Source organism: Carcharodon carcharias (genome assembly GCF_017639515.1).
Source record: "Carcharodon carcharias isolate sCarCar2 chromosome 35 unlocalized genomic scaffold, sCarCar2.pri SUPER_35_unloc_1, whole genome shotgun sequence".
Taxonomy (NCBI): domain Eukaryota; kingdom Metazoa; phylum Chordata; class Chondrichthyes; order Lamniformes; family Lamnidae; genus Carcharodon; species Carcharodon carcharias.
In genome coordinates this window covers 2,433,677-2,454,193 of record NW_024470701.1, presented here as the reverse complement: position 1 = coordinate 2,454,193, position 20,517 = coordinate 2,433,677, and positions in this window count along the sequence as shown.

The window sequence follows — 20,517 nt, the reverse complement described above, 5'->3', positions numbered from 1 at the left end:
GGAATCCCTCACTAGTTGATCTCTGACACAGCCCCAGTGTGGAATCCCTCACTAGTTGATCTCTGACACAGCCCCAGTGTGGAATCCCTCACTAGTTGATCTCTGACACAGCCCCAGTGTGGAATCCCTCACTAGTTGATCTCTGACACAGCCCCAGTGTGGAATCCCTCACTAGTTGATCTCTGACACAGCCCCAGTGTGGAATCCCTCACTAGTTGATCTCTGACACAGCCCCAGTGTGGAATCCCTCACTAGTTGATCTCTGACACAGCCCCAGTGTGGAATCCCTCACTAGTTGATCTCTGACACAGCCCCAGTGTGGAATCCCTCACTAGTTGATCTCTGACACAGCCCCAGTGTGGAATCCCTCACTAGTTGATCTCTGACACAGCCCCAGTGTGGAATCCCTCACTAGTTGATCTCTGACACAGCCCCAGTGTGGAATCCCTCACTAGTTGATCTCTGACACAGCCCCAGTGTGGAATCCCTCACTAGTTGATCTCTGACACAGCCCCAGTGTGGAATCCCTCACTAGTTGATCTCTGACACAGCCCCAGTGTGGAATCCCTCACTAGTTGATCTCTGACACAGCCCCAGTGTGGAATCCCTCACTAGTTGATCTCTGACACAGCCCCAGTGTGGAATCCCTCACTAGTTGATCTCTGACACAGCCCCAGTGTGGAATCCCTCACTAGTTGATCTCTGACACAGCCCCAGTGTGGAATCCCTCACTAGTTGATCTCTGACACAGCCCCAGTGTGGAATCCCTCACTAGTTGATCTCTGACACAGCCCCAGTGTGGAATCCCTCACTAGTTGATCTCTGACACAGCCCCAGTGTGGAATCCCTCACTAGTTGATCTCTGACACAGCCCCAGTGTGGAATCCCTCACTAGTTGATCTCTGACACAGCCCCAGTGTGGAATCCCTCACTAGTTGATCTCTGACACAGCCCCAGTGTGGAATCCCTCACTAGTTGATCTCTGACACAGCCCCAGTGTGGAATCCCTCACTAGTTGATCTCTGACACAGCCCCAGTGTGGAATCCCTCACTAGTTGATCTCTGACACAGCCCCAGTGTGGAATCCCTCACTAGTTGATCTCTGACACAGCCCCAGTGTGGAATCCCTCACTAGTTGATCTCTGACACAGCCCCAGTGTGGAATCCCTCACTAGTTGATCTCTGACACAGCCCCAGTGTGGAATCCCTCACTAGTTGATCTCTGACACAGCCCCAGTGTGGAATCCCTCACTAGTTGATCTCTGACACAGCCCCAGTGTGGAATCCCTCACTAGTTGATCTCTGACACAGCCCCAGTGTGGAATCCCTCACTAGTTGATCTCTGACACAGCCCCAGTGTGGAATCCCTCACTAGTTGATCTCTGACACAGCCCCAGTGTGGAATCCCTCACTAGTTGATCTCTGACACAGCCCCAGTGTGGAATCCCTCACTAGTTGATCTCTGACACAGCCCCAGTGTGGAATCCCTCACTAGTTGATCTCTGACACAGCCCCAGTGTGGAATCCCTCACTAGTTGATCTCTGACACAGCCCCAGTGTGGAATCCCTCACTAGTTGATCTCTGACACAGCCCCAGTGTGGAATCCCTCACTAGTTGATCTCTGACACAGCCCCAGTGTGGAATCCCTCACTAGTTGATCTCTGACACAGCCCCAGTGTGGAATCCCTCACTAGTTGATCTCTGACACAGCCCCAGTGTGGAATCCCTCACTAGTTGATCTCTGACACAGCCCCAGTGTGGAATCCCTCACTAGTTGATCTCTGACACAGCCCCAGTGTGGAATCCCTCACTAGTTGATCTCTGACACAGCCCCAGTGTGGAATCCCTCACTAGTTGATCTCTGACACAGCCCCAGTGTGGAATCCCTCACTAGTTGATCTCTGACACAGCCCCAGTGTGGAATCCCTCACTAGTTGATCTCTGACACAGCCCCAGTGTGGAATCCCTCACTAGTTGATCTCTGACACAGCCCCAGTGTGGAATCCCTCACTAGTTGATCTCTGACACAGCCCCAGTGTGGAATCCCTCACTAGTTGATCTCTGACACAGCCCCAGTGTGGAATCCCTCACTAGTTGATCTCTGACACAGCCCCAGTGTGGAATCCCTCACTAGTTGATCTCTGACACAGCCCCAGTGTGGAATCCCTCACTAGTTGATCTCTGACACAGCCCCAGTGTGGAATCCCTCACTAGTTGATCTCTGACACAGCCCCAGTGTGGAATCCCTCACTAGTTGATCTCTGACACAGCCCCAGTGTGGAATCCCTCACTAGTTGATCTCTGACACAGCCCCAGTGTGGAATCCCTCACTAGTTGATCTCTGACACAGCCCCAGTGTGGAATCCCTCACTAGTTGATCTCTGACACAGCCCCAGTGTGGAATCCCTCACTAGTTGATCTCTGACACAGCCCCAGTGTGGAATCCCTCACTAGTTGATCTCTGACACAGCCCCAGTGTGGAATCCCTCACTAGTTGATCTCTGACACAGCCCCAGTGTGGAATCCCTCACTAGTTGATCTCTGACACAGCCCCAGTGTGGAATCCCTCACTAGTTGATCTCTGACACAGCCCCAGTGTGGAATCCCTCACTAGTTGATCTCTGACACAGCCCCAGTGTGGAATCCCTCACTAGTTGATCTCTGACACAGCCCCAGTGTGGAATCCCTCACTAGTTGATCTCTGACACAGCCCCAGTGTGGAATCCCTCACTAGTTGATCTCTGACACAGCCCCAGTGTGGAATCCCTCACTAGTTGATCTCTGACACAGCCCCAGTGTGGAATCCCTCACTAGTTGATCTCTGACACAGCCCCAGTGTGGAATCCCTCACTAGTTGATCTCTGACACAGCCCCAGTGTGGAATCCCTCACTAGTTGATCTCTGACACAGCCCCAGTGTGGAATCCCTCACTAGTTGATCTCTGACACAGCCCCAGTGTGGAATCCCTCACTAGTTGATCTCTGACACAGCCCCAGTGTGGAATCCCTCACTAGTTGATCTCTGACACAGCCCCAGTGTGGAATCCCTCACTAGTTGATCTCTGACACAGCCCCAGTGTGGAATCCCTCACTAGTTGATCTCTGACACAGCCCCAGTGTGGAATCCCTCACTAGTTGATCTCTGACACAGCCCCAGTGTGGAATCCCTCACTAGTTGATCTCTGACACAGCCCCAGTGTGGAATCCCTCACTAGTTGATCTCTGACACAGCCCCAGTGTGGAATCCCTCACTAGTTGATCTCTGACACAGCCCCAGTGTGGAATCCCTCACTAGTTGATCTCTGACACAGCCCCAGTGTGGAATCCCTCACTAGTTGATCTCTGACACAGCCCCAGTGTGGAATCCCTCACTAGTTGATCTCTGACACAGCCCCAGTGTGGAATCCCTCACTAGTTGATCTCTGACACAGCCCCAGTGTGGAATCCCTCACTAGTTGATCTCTGACACAGCCCCAGTGTGGAATCCCTCACTAGTTGATCTCTGACACAGCCCCAGTGTGGAATCCCTCACTAGTTGATCTCTGACACAGCCCCAGTGTGGAATCCCTCACTAGTTGATCTCTGACACAGCCCCAGTGTGGAATCCCTCACTAGTTGATCTCTGACACAGCCCCAGTGTGGAATCCCTCACTAGTTGATCTCTGACACAGCCCCAGTGTGGAATCCCTCACTAGTTGATCTCTGACACAGCCCCAGTGTGGAATCCCTCACTAGTTGATCTCTGACACAGCCCCAGTGTGGAATCCCTCACTAGTTGATCTCTGACACAGCCCCAGTGTGGAATCCCTCACTAGTTGATCTCTGACACAGCCCCAGTGTGGAATCCCTCACTAGTTGATCTCTGACACAGCCCCAGTGTGGAATCCCTCACTAGTTGATCTCTGACACAGCCCCAGTGTGGAATCCCTCACTAGTTGATCTCTGACACAGCCCCAGTGTGGAATCCCTCACTAGTTGATCTCTGACACAGCCCCAGTGTGGAATCCCTCACTAGTTGATCTCTGACACAGCCCCAGTGTGGAATCCCTCACTAGTTGATCTCTGACACAGCCCCAGTGTGGAATCCCTCACTAGTTGATCTCTGACACAGCCCCAGTGTGGAATCCCTCTAGTTGATCTCTGACACAGCCCCAGTGTGGAATCCCTCACTAGTTGATCTCTGACACAGCCCCAGTGTGGAATCCCTCACTAGTTGATCTCTGACACAGCCCCAGTGTGGAATCCCTCACTAGTTGATCTCTGACACAGCCCCAGTGTGGAATCCCTCACTAGTTGATCTCTGACACAGCCCCAGTGTGGAATCCCTCACTAGTTGATCTCTGACACAGCCCCAGTGTGGAATCCCTCACTAGTTGATCTCTGACACAGCCCCAGTGTGGAATCCCTCACTAGTTGATCTCTGACACAGCCCCAGTGTGGAATCCCTCACTAGTTGATCTCTGACACAGCCCCAGTGTGGAATCCCTCACTAGTTGATCTCTGACACAGCCCCAGTGTGGAATCCCTCACTAGTTGATCTCTGACACAGCCCCAGTGTGGAATCCCTCACTAGTTGATCTCTGACACAGCCCCAGTGTGGAATCCCTCACTAGTTGATCTCTGACACAGCCCCAGTGTGGAATCCCTCACTAGTTGATCTCTGACACAGCCCCAGTGTGGAATCCCTCACTAGTTGATCTCTGACACAGCCCCAGTGTGGAATCCCTCACTAGTTGATCTCTGACACAGCCCCAGTGTGGAATCCCTCACTAGTTGATCTCTGACACAGCCCCAGTGTGGAATCCCTCACTAGTTGATCTCTGACACAGCCCCAGTGTGGAATCCCTCACTAGTTGATCTCTGACACAGCCCCAGTGTGGAATCCCTCACTAGTTGATCTCTGACACAGCCCCAGTGTGGAATCCCTCACTAGTTGATCTCTGACACAGCCCCAGTGTGGAATCCCTCACTAGTTGATCTCTGACACAGCCCCAGTGTGGAATCCCTCTAGTTGATCTCTGACACAGCCCCAGTGTGGAATCCCTCACTAGTTGATCTCTGACACAGCCCCAGTGTGGAATCCCTCACTAGTTGATCTCTGACACAGCCCCAGTGTGGAATCCCTCACTAGTTGATCTCTGACACAGCCCCAGTGTGGAATCCCTCACTAGTTGATCTCTGACACAGCCCCAGTGTGGAATCCCTCACTAGTTGATCTCTGACACAGCCCCAGTGTGGAATCCCTCACTAGTTGATCTCTGACACAGCCCCAGTGTGGAATCCCTCACTAGTTGATCTCTGACACAGCCCCAGTGTGGAATCCCTCACTAGTTGATCTCTGACACAGCCCCAGTGTGGAATCCCTCACTAGTTGATCTCTGACACAGCCCCAGTGTGGAATCCCTCACTAGTTGATCTCTGACACAGCCCCAGTGTGGAATCCCTCACTAGTTGATCTCTGACACAGCCCCAGTGTGGAATCCCTCACTAGTTGATCTCTGACACAGCCCCAGTGTGGAATCCCTCACTAGTTGATCTCTGACACAGCCCCAGTGTGGAATCCCTCACTAGTTGATCTCTGACACAGCCCCAGTGTGGAATCCCTCACTAGTTGATCTCTGACACAGCCCCAGTGTGGAATCCCTCACTAGTTGATCTCTGACACAGCCCCAGTGTGGAATCCCTCACTAGTTGATCTCTGACACAGCCCCAGTGTGGAATCCCTCACTAGTTGATCTCTGACACAGCCCCAGTGTGGAATCCCTCACTAGTTGATCTCTGACACAGCCCCAGTGTGGAATCCCTCACTAGTTGATCTCTGACACAGCCCCAGTGTGGAATCCCTCACTAGTTGATCTCTGACACAGCCCCAGTGTGGAATCCCTCACTAGTTGATCTCTGACACAGCCCCAGTGTGGAATCCCTCACTAGTTGATCTCTGACACAGCCCCAGTGTGGAATCCCTCACTAGTTGATCTCTGACACAGCCCCAGTGTGGAATCCCTCACTAGTTGATCTCTGACACAGCCCCAGTGTGGAATCCCTCACTAGTTGATCTCTGACACAGCCCCAGTGTGGAATCCCTCACTAGTTGATCTCTGACACAGCCCCAGTGTGGAATCCCTCACTAGTTGATCTCTGACACAGCCCCAGTGTGGAATCCCTCACTAGTTGATCTCTGACACAGCCCCAGTGTGGAATCCCTCACCAGTTGATCTCTGACACAGCCCCAGTGTGGAATCCCTCACTAGTTGATCTCTGACACAGCCCCAGTGTGGAATCCCTCACTAGTTGATCTCTGACACAGCCCCAGTGTGGAATCCCTCTAGTTGATCTCTGACACAGCCCCAGTGTGGAATCTCCCTCTAGTTGATCTCTGACACAGCCCCATTGTTGAATCCCTCACCAGTCGATCTCTGACACAGTCCCAGAGTGGAATCCCTCACCAATTGATCTCTGACACAGCCCCATTGTGGAATCCCTCACTAGTTGATCTCAGACACAGCCCCAGTGTGGAATCCCTCACTAGTTGATCTCTGACACAGCCCCAGTGTGGAATCCCTCACTAGTTGATCTCAGACACAGCCCCAGTGTGGAATCCCTCACTAGTTGATCTCTGACACAGCCCCAGTGTGGAATCCCTCACTAGTTGATCTCTGACACAGCCCCAGTGTGGAATCCCTCACTAGTTGATCTCTGACACAGCCCCAGTGTGGAATCCCTCACTAGTTGATCTCTGACACAGCCCCAGTGTGGAATCCCTCACTAGTTGATCTCTGACACAGCCCCAGTGTGGAATCCCTCACTAGTTGATCTCTGACACAGCCCCAGTGTGGAATCCCTCACTAGTTGATCTCTGACACAGCCCCAGTGTGGAATCCCTCACTAGTTGATCTCTGACACAGCCCCAGTGTGGAATCCCTCACTAGTTGATCTCTGACACAGCCCCAGTGTGGAATCCCTCACTAGTTGATCTCTGACACAGCCCCAGTGTGGAATCCCTCACTAGTTGATCTCTGACACAGCCCCAGTGTGGAATCCCTCACTAGTTGATCTCTGACACAGCCCCAGTGTGGAATCCCTCACTAGTTGATCTCTGACACAGCCCCAGTGTGGAATCCCTCACTAGTTGATCTCTGACACAGCCCCAGTGTGGAATCCCTCACTAGTTGATCTCTGACACAGCCCCAGTGTGGAATCCCTCACTAGTTGATCTCTGACACAGCCCCAGTGTGGAATCCCTCACTAGTTGATCTCTGACACAGCCCCAGTGTGGAATCCCTCACTAGTTGATCTCTGACACAGCCCCAGTGTGGAATCCCTCACTAGTTGATCTCTGACACAGCCCCAGTGTGGAATCCCTCACTAGTTGATCTCTGACACAGCCCCAGTGTGGAATCCCTCACTAGTTGATCTCTGACACAGCCCCAGTGTGGAATCCCTCACTAGTTGATCTCTGACACAGCCCCAGTGTGGAATCCCTCACTAGTTGATCTCTGACACAGCCCCAGTGTGGAATCCCTCACTAGTTGATCTCTGACACAGCCCCAGTGTGGAATCCCTCACTAGTTGATCTCTGACACAGCCCCAGTGTGGAATCCCTCACTAGTTGATCTCTGACACAGCCCCAGTGTGGAATCCCTCACTAGTTGATCTCTGACACAGCCCCAGTGTGGAATCCCTCACTAGTTGATCTCTGACACAGCCCCAGTGTGGAATCCCTCACTAGTTGATCTCTGACACAGCCCCAGTGTGGAATCCCTCACTAGTTGATCTCTGACACAGCCCCAGTGTGGAATCCCTCACTAGTTGATCTCTGACACAGCCCCAGTGTGGAATCCCTCACTAGTTGATCTCTGACACAGCCCCAGTGTGGAATCCCTCACTAGTTGATCTCTGACACAGCCCCAGTGTGGAATCCCTCACTAGTTGATCTCTGACACAGCCCCAGTGTGGAATCCCTCACTAGTTGATCTCTGACACAGCCCCAGTGTGGAATCCCTCACTAGTTGATCTCTGACACAGCCCCAGTGTGGAATCCCTCACTAGTTGATCTCTGACACAGCCCCAGTGTGGAATCCCTCACTAGTTGATCTCTGACACAGCCCCAGTGTGGAATCCCTCACTAGTTGATCTCTGACACAGCCCCAGTGTGGAATCCCTCACTAGTTGATCTCTGACACAGCCCCAGTGTGGAATCCCTCACTAGTTGATCTCTGACACAGCCCCAGTGTGGAATCCCTCACTAGTTGATCTCTGACACAGCCCCAGTGTGGAATCCCTCACTAGTTGATCTCTGACACAGCCCCAGTGTGGAATCCCTCACTAGTTGATCTCTGACACAGCCCCAGTGTGGAATCCCTCACTAGTTGATCTCTGACACAGCCCCAGTGTGGAATCCCTCACTAGTTGATCTCTGACACAGCCCCAGTGTGGAATCCCTCACTAGTTGATCTCTGACACAGCCCCAGTGTGGAATCCCTCACTAGTTGATCTCTGACACAGCCCCAGTGTGGAATCCCTCACTAGTTGATCTCTGACACAGCCCCAGTGTGGAATCCCTCACTAGTTGATCTCTGACACAGCCCCAGTGTGGAATCCCTCACTAGTTGATCTCTGACACAGCCCCAGTGTGGAATCCCTCACTAGTTGATCTCTGACACAGCCCCAGTGTGGAATCCCTCACTAGTTGATCTCTGACACAGCCCCAGTGTGGAATCCCTCACTAGTTGATCTCTGACACAGCCCCAGTGTGGAATCCCTCACTAGTTGATCTCTGACACAGCCCCAGTGTGGAATCCCTCACTAGTTGATCTCTGACACAGCCCCAGTGTGGAATCCCTCACTAGTTGATCTCTGACACAGCCCCAGTGTGGAATCCCTCACTAGTTGATCTCTGACACAGCCCCAGTGTGGAATCCCTCACTAGTTGATCTCTGACACAGCCCCAGTGTGGAATCCCTCACTAGTTGATCTCTGACACAGCCCCAGTGTGGAATCCCTCACTAGTTGATCTCTGACACAGCCCCAGTGTGGAATCCCTCACTAGTTGATCTCTGACACAGCCCCAGTGTGGAATCCCTCACTAGTTGATCTCTGACACAGCCCCAGTGTGGAATCCCTCACTAGTTGATCTCTGACACAGCCCCAGTGTGGAATCCCTCACTAGTTGATCTCTGACACAGCCCCAGTGTGGAATCCCTCACTAGTTGATCTCTGACACAGCCCCAGTGTGGAATCCCTCACTAGTTGATCTCTGACACAGCCCCAGTGTGGAATCCCTCACTAGTTGATCTCTGACACAGCCCCAGTGTGGAATCCCTCACTAGTTGATCTCTGACACAGCCCCAGTGTGGAATCCCTCACTAGTTGATCTCTGACACAGCCCCAGTGTGGAATCCCTCACTAGTTGATCTCTGACACAGCCCCAGTGTGGAATCCCTCACTAGTTGATCTCTGACACAGCCCCAGTGTGGAATCCCTCACTAGTTGATCTCTGACACAGCCCCAGTGTGGAATCCCTCACTAGTTGATCTCTGACACAGCCCCAGTGTGGAATCCCTCACTAGTTGATCTCTGACACAGCCCCAGTGTGGAATCCCTCACTAGTTGATCTCTGACACAGCCCCAGTGTGGAATCCCTCACTAGTTGATCTCTGACACAGCCCCAGTGTGGAATCCCTCACTAGTTGATCTCTGACACAGCCCCAGTGTGGAATCCCTCACTAGTTGATCTCTGACACAGCCCCAGTGTGGAATCCCTCACTAGTTGATCTCTGACACAGCCCCAGTGTGGAATCCCTCACTAGTTGATCTCTGACACAGCCCCAGTGTGGAATCCCTCACTAGTTGATCTCTGACACAGCCCCAGTGTGGAATCCCTCACTAGTTGATCTCTGACACAGCCCCAGTGTGGAATCCCTCACTAGTTGATCTCTGACACAGCCCCAGTGTGGAATCCCTCACTAGTTGATCTCTGACACAGCCCCAGTGTGGAATCCCTCACTAGTTGATCTCTGACACAGCCCCAGTGTGGAATCCCTCACTAGTTGATCTCTGACACAGCCCCAGTGTGGAATCCCTCACTAGTTGATCTCTGACACAGCCCCAGTGTGGAATCCCTCACTAGTTGATCTCTGACACAGCCCCAGTGTGGAATCCCTCACTAGTTGATCTCTGACACAGCCCCAGTGTGGAATCCCTCACTAGTTGATCTCTGACACAGCCCCAGTGTGGAATCCCTCACTAGTTGATCTCTGACACAGCCCCAGTGTGGAATCCCTCACTAGTTGATCTCTGACACAGCCCCAGTGTGGAATCCCTCACTAGTTGATCTCTGACACAGCCCCAGTGTGGAATCCCTCACTAGTTGATCTCTGACACAGCCCCAGTGTGGAATCCCTCACTAGTTGATCTCTGACACAGCCCCAGTGTGGAATCCCTCACTAGTTGATCTCTGACACAGCCCCAGTGTGGAATCCCTCACTAGTTGATCTCTGACACAGCCCCAGTGTGGAATCCCTCACTAGTTGATCTCTGACACAGCCCCAGTGTGGAATCCCTCACTAGTTGATCTCTGACACAGCCCCAGTGTGGAATCCCTCACTAGTTGATCTCTGACACAGCCCCAGTGTGGAATCCCTCACTAGTTGATCTCTGACACAGCCCCAGTGTGGAATCCCTCACTAGTTGATCTCTGACACAGCCCCAGTGTGGAATCCCTCACTAGTTGATCTCTGACACAGCCCCAGTGTGGAATCCCTCACTAGTTGATCTCTGACACAGCCCCAGTGTGGAATCCCTCACTAGTTGATCTCTGACACAGCCCCAGTGTGGAATCCCTCACTAGTTGATCTCTGACACAGCCCCAGTGTGGAATCCCTCACTAGTTGATCTCTGACACAGCCCCAGTGTGGAATCCCTCACTAGTTGATCTCTGACACAGCCCCAGTGTGGAATCCCTCACTAGTTGATCTCTGACACAGCCCCAGTGTGGAATCCCTCACTAGTTGATCTCTGACACAGCCCCAGTGTGGAATCCCTCACTAGTTGATCTCTGACACAGCCCCAGTGTGGAATCCCTCACTAGTTGATCTCTGACACAGCCCCAGTGTGGAATCCCTCACTAGTTGATCTCTGACACAGCCCCAGTGTGGAATCCCTCACTAGTTGATCTCTGACACAGCCCCAGTGTGGAATCCCTCACTAGTTGATCTCTGACACAGCCCCAGTGTGGAATCCCTCACTAGTTGATCTCTGACACAGCCCCAGTGTGGAATCCCTCACTAGTTGATCTCTGACACAGCCCCAGTGTGGAATCCCTCACTAGTTGATCTCTGACACAGCCCCAGTGTGGAATCCCTCACTAGTTGATCTCTGACACAGCCCCAGTGTGGAATCCCTCACTAGTTGATCTCTGACACAGCCCCAGTGTGGAATCCCTCACTAGTTGATCTCTGACACAGCCCCAGTGTGGAATCCCTCACTAGTTGATCTCTGACACAGCCCCAGTGTGGAATCCCTCACTAGTTGATCTCTGACACAGCCCCAGTGTGGAATCCCTCACTAGTTGATCTCTGACACAGCCCCAGTGTGGAATCCCTCACTAGTTGATCTCTGACACAGCCCCAGTGTGGAATCCCTCACTAGTTGATCTCTGACACAGCCCCAGTGTGGAATCCCTCACTAGTTGATCTCTGACACAGCCCCAGTGTGGAATCCCTCACTAGTTGATCTCTGACACAGCCCCAGTGTGGAATCCCTCACTAGTTGATCTCTGACACAGCCCCAGTGTGGAATCCCTCACTAGTTGATCTCTGACACAGCCCCAGTGTGGAATCCCTCACTAGTTGATCTCTGACACAGCCCCAGTGTGGAATCCCTCACTAGTTGATCTCTGACACAGCCCCAGTGTGGAATCCCTCACTAGTTGATCTCTGACACAGCCCCAGTGTGGAATCCCTCACTAGTTGATCTCTGACACAGCCCCAGTGTGGAATCCCTCACTAGTTGATCTCTGACACAGCCCCAGTGTGGAATCCCTCACTAGTTGATCTCTGACACAGCCCCAGTGTGGAATCCCTCACTAGTTGATCTCTGACACAGCCCCAGTGTGGAATCCCTCACTAGTTGATCTCTGACACAGCCCCAGTGTGGAATCCCTCACTAGTTGATCTCTGACACAGCCCCAGTGTGGAATCCCTCACTAGTTGATCTCTGACACAGCCCCAGTGTGGAATCCCTCACTAGTTGATCTCTGACACAGCCCCAGTGTGGAATCCCTCACTAGTTGATCTCTGACACAGCCCCAGTGTGGAATCCCTCACTAGTTGATCTCTGACACAGCCCCAGTGTGGAATCCCTCACTAGTTGATCTCTGACACAGCCCCAGTGTGGAATCCCTCACTAGTTGATCTCTGACACAGCCCCAGTGTGGAATCCCTCACTAGTTGATCTCTGACACAGCCCCAGTGTGGAATCCCTCACTAGTTGATCTCTGACACAGCCCCAGTGTGGAATCCCTCACTAGTTGATCTCTGACACAGCCCCAGTGTGGAATCCCTCACTAGTTGATCTCTGACACAGCCCCAGTGTGGAATCCCTCACTAGTTGATCTCTGACACAGCCCCAGTGTGGAATCCCTCACTAGTTGATCTCTGACACAGCCCCAGTGTGGAATCCCTCACTAGTTGATCTCTGACACAGCCCCAGTGTGGAATCCCTCACTAGTTGATCTCTGACACAGCCCCAGTGTGGAATCCCTCACTAGTTGATCTCTGACACAGCCCCAGTGTGGAATCCCTCACTAGTTGATCTCTGACACAGCCCCAGTGTGGAATCCCTCACTAGTTGATCTCTGACACAGCCCCAGTGTGGAATCCCTCACTAGTTGATCTCTGACACAGCCCCAGTGTGGAATCCCTCACTAGTTGATCTCTGACACAGCCCCAGTGTGGAATCCCTCACTAGTTGATCTCTGACACAGCCCCAGTGTGGAATCCCTCACTAGTTGATCTCTGACACAGCCCCAGTGTGGAATCCCTCACTAGTTGATCTCTGACACAGCCCCAGTGTGGAATCCCTCACTAGTTGATCTCTGACACAGCCCCAGTGTGGAATCCCTCACTAGTTGATCTCTGACACAGCCCCAGTGTGGAATCCCTCACTAGTTGATCTCTGACACAGCCCCAGTGTGGAATCCCTCACTAGTTGATCTCTGACACAGCCCCAGTGTGGAATCCCTCACTAGTTGATCTCTGACACAGCCCCAGTGTGGAATCCCTCACTAGTTGATCTCTGACACAGCCCCAGTGTGGAATCCCTCACTAGTTGATCTCTGACACAGCCCCAGTGTGGAATCCCTCACTAGTTGATCTCTGACACAGCCCCAGTGTGGAATCCCTCACTAGTTGATCTCTGACACAGCCCCAGTGTGGAATCCCTCACTAGTTGATCTCTGACACAGCCCCAGTGTGGAATCCCTCACTAGTTGATCTCTGACACAGCCCCAGTGTGGAATCCCTCACTAGTTGATCTCTGACACAGCCCCAGTGTGGAATCCCTCACTAGTTGATCTCTGACACAGCCCCAGTGTGGAATCCCTCACTAGTTGATCTCTGACACAGCCCCAGTGTGGAATCCCTCACTAGTTGATCTCTGACACAGCCCCAGTGTGGAATCCCTCACTAGTTGATCTCTGACACAGCCCCAGTGTGGAATCCCTCACTAGTTGATCTCTGACACAGCCCCAGTGTGGAATCCCTCACTAGTTGATCTCTGACACAGCCCCAGTGTGGAATCCCTCACTAGTTGATCTCTGACACAGCCCCAGTGTGGAATCCCTCACTAGTTGATCTCTGACACAGCCCCAGTGTGGAATCCCTCACTAGTTGATCTCTGACACAGCCCCAGTGTGGAATCCCTCACTAGTTGATCTCTGACACAGCCCCAGTGTGGAATCCCTCACTAGTTGATCTCTGACACAGCCCCAGTGTGGAATCCCTCACTAGTTGATCTCTGACACAGCCCCAGTGTGGAATCCCTCACTAGTTGATCTCTGACACAGCCCCAGTGTGGAATCCCTCACTAGTTGATCTCTGACACAGCCCCAGTGTGGAATCCCTCACTAGTTGATCTCTGACACAGCCCCAGTGTGGAATCCCTCACTAGTTGATCTCTGACACAGCCCCAGTGTGGAATCCCTCACTAGTTGATCTCTGACACAGCCCCAGTGTGGAATCCCTCACTAGTTGATCTCTGACACAGCCCCAGTGTGGAATCCCTCACTAGTTGATCTCTGACACAGCCCCAGTGTGGAATCCCTCACTAGTTGATCTCTGACACAGCCCCAGTGTGGAATCCCTCACTAGTTGATCTCTGACACAGCCCCAGTGTGGAATCCCTCACTAGTTGATCTCTGACACAGCCCCAGTGTGGAATCCCTCACTAGTTGATCTCTGACACAGCCCCAGTGTGGAATCCCTCACTAGTTGATCTCTGACACAGCCCCAGTGTGGAATCCCTCACTAGTTGATCTCTGACACAGCCCCAGTGTGGAATCCCTCACTAGTTGATCTCTGACACAGCCCCAGTGTGGAATCCCTCACTAGTTGATCTCTGACACAGCCCCAGTGTGGAATCCCTCACTAGTTGATCTCTGACACAGCCCCAGTGTGGAATCCCTCACTAGTTGATCTCTGACACAGCCCCAGTGTGGAATCCCTCACTAGTTGATCTCTGACACAGCCCCAGTGTGGAATCCCTCACTAGTTGATCTCTGACACAGCCCCAGTGTGGAATCCCTCACTAGTTGATCTCTGACACAGCCCCAGTGTGGAATCCCTCACTAGTTGATCTCTGACACAGCCCCAGTGTGGAATCCCTCACTAGTTGATCTCTGACACAGCCCCAGTGTGGAATCCCTCACTAGTTGATCTCTGACACAGCCCCAGTGTGGAATCCCTCACTAGTTGATCTCTGACACAGCCCCAGTGTGGAATCCCTCACTAGTTGATCTCTGACACAGCCCCAGTGTGGAATCCCTCACTAGTTGATCTCTGACACAGCCCCAGTGTGGAATCCCTCACTAGTTGATCTCTGACACAGCCCCAGTGTGGAATCCCTCACTAGTTGATCTCTGACACAGCCCCAGTGTGGAATCCCTCACTAGTTGATCTCTGACACAGCCCCAGTGTGGAATCCCTCACTAGTTGATCTCTGACACAGCCCCAGTGTGGAATCCCTCACTAGTTGATCTCTGACACAGCCCCAGTGTGGAATCCCTCACTAGTTGATCTCTGACACAGCCCCAGTGTGGAATCCCTCACTAGTTGATCTCTGACACAGCCCCAGTGTGGAATCCCTCACTAGTTGATCTCTGACACAGCCCCAGTGTGGAATCCCTCACTAGTTGATCTCTGACACAGCCCCAGTGTGGAATCCCTCACTAGTTGATCTCTGACACAGCCCCAGTGTGGAATCCCTCACTAGTTGATCTCTGACACAGCCCCAGTGTGGAATCCCTCACTAGTTGATCTCTGACACAGCCCCAGTGTGGAATCCCTCACTAGTTGATCTCTGACACAGCCCCAGTGTGGAATCCCTCACTAGTTGATCTCTGACACAGCCCCAGTGTGGAATCCCTCACTAGTTGATCTCTGACACAGCCCCAGTGTGGAATCCCTCACTAGTTGATCTCTGACACAGCCCCAGTGTGGAATCCCTCACTAGTTGATCTCTGACACAGCCCCAGTGTGGAATCCCTCACTAGTTGATCTCTGACACAGCCCCAGTGTGGAATCCCTCACTAGTTGATCTCTGACACAGCCCCAGTGTGGAATCCCTCACTAGTTGATCTCTGACACAGCCCCAGTGTGGAATCCCTCACTAGTTGATCTCTGACACAGCCCCAGTGTGGAATCCCTCACTAGTTGATCTCTGACACAGCCCCAGTGTGGAATCCCTCACTAGTTGATCTCTGACACAGCCCCAGTGTGGAATCCCTCACTAGTTGATCTCTGACACAGCCCCAGTGTGGAATCCCTCACTAGTTGATCTCTGACACAGCCCCAGTGTGGAATCCCTCACTAGTTGATCTCTGACACAGCCCCAGTGTGGAATCCCTCACTAGTTGATCTCTGACACAGCCCCAGTGTGGAATCCCTCACTAGTTGATCTCTGACACAGCCCCAGTGTGGAATCCCTCACTAGTTGATCTCTGACACAGCCCCAGTGTGGAATCCCTCACTAGTTGATCTCTGACACAGCCCCAGTGTGGAATCCCTCACTAGTTGATCTCTGACACAGCCCCAGTGTGGAATCCCTCACTAGTTGATCTCTGACACAGCCCCAGTGTGGAATCCCTCACTAGTTGATCTCTGACACAGCCCCAGTGTGGAATCCCTCACTAGTTGATCTCTGACACAGCCCCAGTGTGGAATCCCTCACTAGTTGATCTCTGACACAGCCCCAGTGTGGAATCCCTCACTAGTTGATCTCTGACACAGCCCCAGTGTGGAATCCCTCACTAGTTGATCTCTGACACAGCCCCAGTGTGGAATCCCTCACTAGTTGATCTCTGACACAGCCCCAGTGTGGAATCCCTCACTAGTTGATCTCTGACACAGCCCCAGTGTGGAATCCCTCACTAGTTGATCTCTGACACAGCCCCAGTGTGGAATCCCTCACTAGTTGATCTCTGACACAGCCCCAGTGTGGAATCCCTCACTAGTTGATCTCTGACACAGCCCCAGTGTGGAATCCCTCACTAGTTGATCTCTGACACAGCCCCAGTGTGGAATCCCTCACTAGTTGATCTCTGACACAGCCCCAGTGTGGAATCCCTCACTAGTTGATCTCTGACACAGCCCCAGTGTGGAATCCCTCACTAGTTGATCTCTGACACAGCCCCAGTGTGGAATCCCTCACTAGTTGATCTCTGACACAGCCCCAGTGTGGAATCCCTCACTAGTTGATCTCTGACACAGCCCCAGTGTGGAATCCCTCACTAGTTGATCTCTGACACAGCCCCAGTGTGGAATCCCTCACTAGTTGATCTCTGACACAGCCCCAGTGTGGAATCCCTCACTAGTTGATCTCTGACACAGCCCCAGTGTGGAATCCCTCACTAGTTGATCTCTGACACAGCCCCAGTGTGGAATCCCTCACTAGTTGATCTCTGACACAGCCCCAGTGTGGAATCCCTCACTAGTTGATCTCTGACACAGCCCCAGTGTGGAATCCCTCACTAGTTGATCTCTGACACAGCCCCAGTGTGGAATCCCTCACTAGTTGATCTCTGACACAGCCCCAGTGTGGAATCCCTCACTAGTTGATCTCTGACACAGCCCCAGTGTGGAATCCCTCACTAGTTGATCTCTGACACAGCCCCAGTGTGGAATCCCTCACTAGTTGATCTCTGACACAGCCCCAGTGTGGAATCCCTCACTAGTTGATCTCTGACACAGCCCCAGTGTGGAATCCCTCACTAGTTGATCTCTGACACAGCCCCAGTGTGGAATCCCTCACTAGTTGATCTCTGACACAGCCCCAGTGTGGAATCCCTCACTAGTTGATCTCTGACACAGCCCCAGTGTGGAATCCCTCACTAGTTGATCTCTGACACAGCCCCAGTGTGGAATCCCTCACTAGTTGATCTCTGACACAGCCCCAGTGTGGAATCCCTCACTAGTTGATCTCTGACACAGCCCCAGTGTGGAATCCCTCACTAGTTGATCTCTGACACAGCCCCAGTGTGGAATCCCTCACTAGTTGATCTCTGACACAGCCCCAGTGTGGAATCCCTCACTAGTTGATCTCTGACACAGCCCCAGTGTGGAATCCCTCACTAGTTGATCTCTGACACAGCCCCAGTGTGGAATCCCTCACTAGTTGATCTCTGACACAGCCCCAGTGTGGAATCCCTCACTAGTTGATCTCTGACACAGCCCCAGTGTGGAATCCCTCACTAGTTGATCTCTGACACAGCCCCAGTGTGGAATCCCTCACTAGTTGATCTCTGACACAGCCCCAGTGTGGAATCCCTCACTAGTTGATCTCTGACACAGCCCCAGTGTGGAATCCCTCACTAGTTGATCTCTGACACAGCCCCAGTGTGGAATCCCTCACTAGTTGATCTCTGACACAGCCCCAGTGTGGAATCCCTCACTAGTTGATCTCTGACACAGCCCCAGTGTGGAATCCCTCACTAGTTGATCTCTGACACAGCCCCAGTGTGGAATCCCTCACTAGTTGATCTCTGACACAGCCCCAGTGTGGAATCCCTCACTAGTTGATCTCTGACACAGCCCCAGTGTGGAATCCCTCACTAGTTGATCTCTGACACAGCCCCAGTGTGGAATCCCTCACTAGTTGATCTCTGACACAGCCCCAGTGTGGAATCCCTCACTAGTTGATCTCTGACACAGCCCCAGTGTGGAATCCCTCACTAGTTGATCTCTGACACAGCCCCAGTGTGGAATCCCTCACTAGTTGATCTCTGACACAGCCCCAGTGTGGAATCCCTCACTAGTTGATCTCTGACACAGCCCCAGTGTGGAATCCCTCACTAGTTGATCTCTGACACAGCCCCAGTGTGGAATCCCTCACTAGTTGATCTCTGACACAGCCCCAGTGTGGAATCCCTCACTAGTTGATCTCTGACACAGCCCCAGTGTGGAATCCCTCACTAGTTGATCTCTGACACAGCCCCAGTGTGGAATCCCTCACTAGTTGATCTCTGACACAGCCCCAGTGTGGAATCCCTCACTAGTTGATCTCTGACACAGCCCCAGTGTGGAATCCCTCACTAGTTGATCTCTGACACAGCCCCAGTGTGGAATCCCTCACTAGTTGATCTCTGACACAGCCCCAGTGTGGAATCCCTCACTAGTTGATCTCTGACACAGCCCCAGTGTGGAATCCCTCACTAGTTGATCTCTGACACAGCCCCAGTGTGGAATCCCTCACTAGTTGATCTCTGACACAGCCCCAGTGTGGAATCCCTCACTAGTTGATCTCTGACACAGCCCCAGTGTGGAATCCCTCACTAGTTGATCTCTGACACAGCCCCAGTGTGGAATCCCTCACTAGTTGATCTCTGACACAGCCCCAGTGTGGAATCCCTCACTAGTTGATCTCTGACACAGCCCCAGTGTGGAATCCCTCACTAGTTGATCTCTGACACAGCCCCAGTGTGGAATCCCTCACTAGTTGATCTCTGACACAGCCCCAGTGTGGAATCCCTCACTAGTTGATCTCTGACACAGCCCCAGTGTGGAATCCCTCACTAGTTGATCTCTGACACAGCCCCAGTGTGGAATCCCTCACTAGTTGATCTCTGACACAGCCCCAGTGTGGAATCCCTCACTAGTTGATCTCTGACACAGCCCCAGTGTGGAATCCCTCACTAGTTGATCTCTGACACAGCCCCAGTGTGGAATCCCTCACTAGTTGATCTCTGACACAGCCCCAGTGTGGAATCCCTCACTAGTTGATCTCTGACACAGCCCCAGTGTGGAATCCCTCACTAGTTGATCTCTGACACAGCCCCAGTGTGGAATCCCTCACTAGTTGATCTCTGACACAGCCCCAGTGTGGAATCCCTCACTAGTTGATCTCTGACACAGCCCCAGTGTGGAATCCCTCACTAGTTGATCTCTGACACAGCCCCAGTGTGGAATCCCTCACTAGTTGATCTCTGACACAGCCCCAGTGTGGAATCCCTCACTAGTTGATCTCTGACACAGCCCCAGTGTGGAATCCCTCACTAGTTGATCTCTGACACAGCCCCAGTGTGGAATCCCTCACTAGTTGATCTCTGACACAGCCCCAGTGTGGAATCCCTCACTAGTTGATCTCTGACACAGCCCCAGTGTGGAATCCCTCACTAGTTGATCTCTGACACAGCCCCAGTGTGGAATCCCTCACTAGTTGATCTCTGACACAGCCCCAGTGTGGAATCCCTCACTAGTTGATCTCTGACACAGCCCCAGTGTGGAATCCCTCACTAGTTGATCTCTGACACAGCCCCAGTGTGGAATCCCTCACTAGTTGATCTCTGACACAGCCCCAGTGTGGAATCCCTCACTAGTTGATCTCTGACACAGCCCCAGTGTGGAATCCCTCACTAGTTGATCTCTGACACAGCCCCAGTGTGGAATCCCTCACTAGTTGATCTCTGACACAGCCCCAGTGTGGAATCCCTCACTAGTTGATCTCTGACACAGCCCCAGTGTGGAATCCCTCACTAGTTGATCTCTGACACAGCCCCAGTGTGGAATCCCTCACTAGTTGATCTCTGACACAGCCCCAGTGTGGAATCCCTCACTAGTTGATCTCTGACACAGCCCCAGTGTGGAATCCCTCACTAGTTGATCTCTGACACAGCCCCAGTGTGGAATCCCTCACTAGTTGATCTCTGACACAGCCCCAGTGTGGAATCCCTCACTAGTTGATCTCTGACACAGCCCCAGTGTGGAATCCCTCACTAGTTGATCTCTGACACAGCCCCAGTGTGGA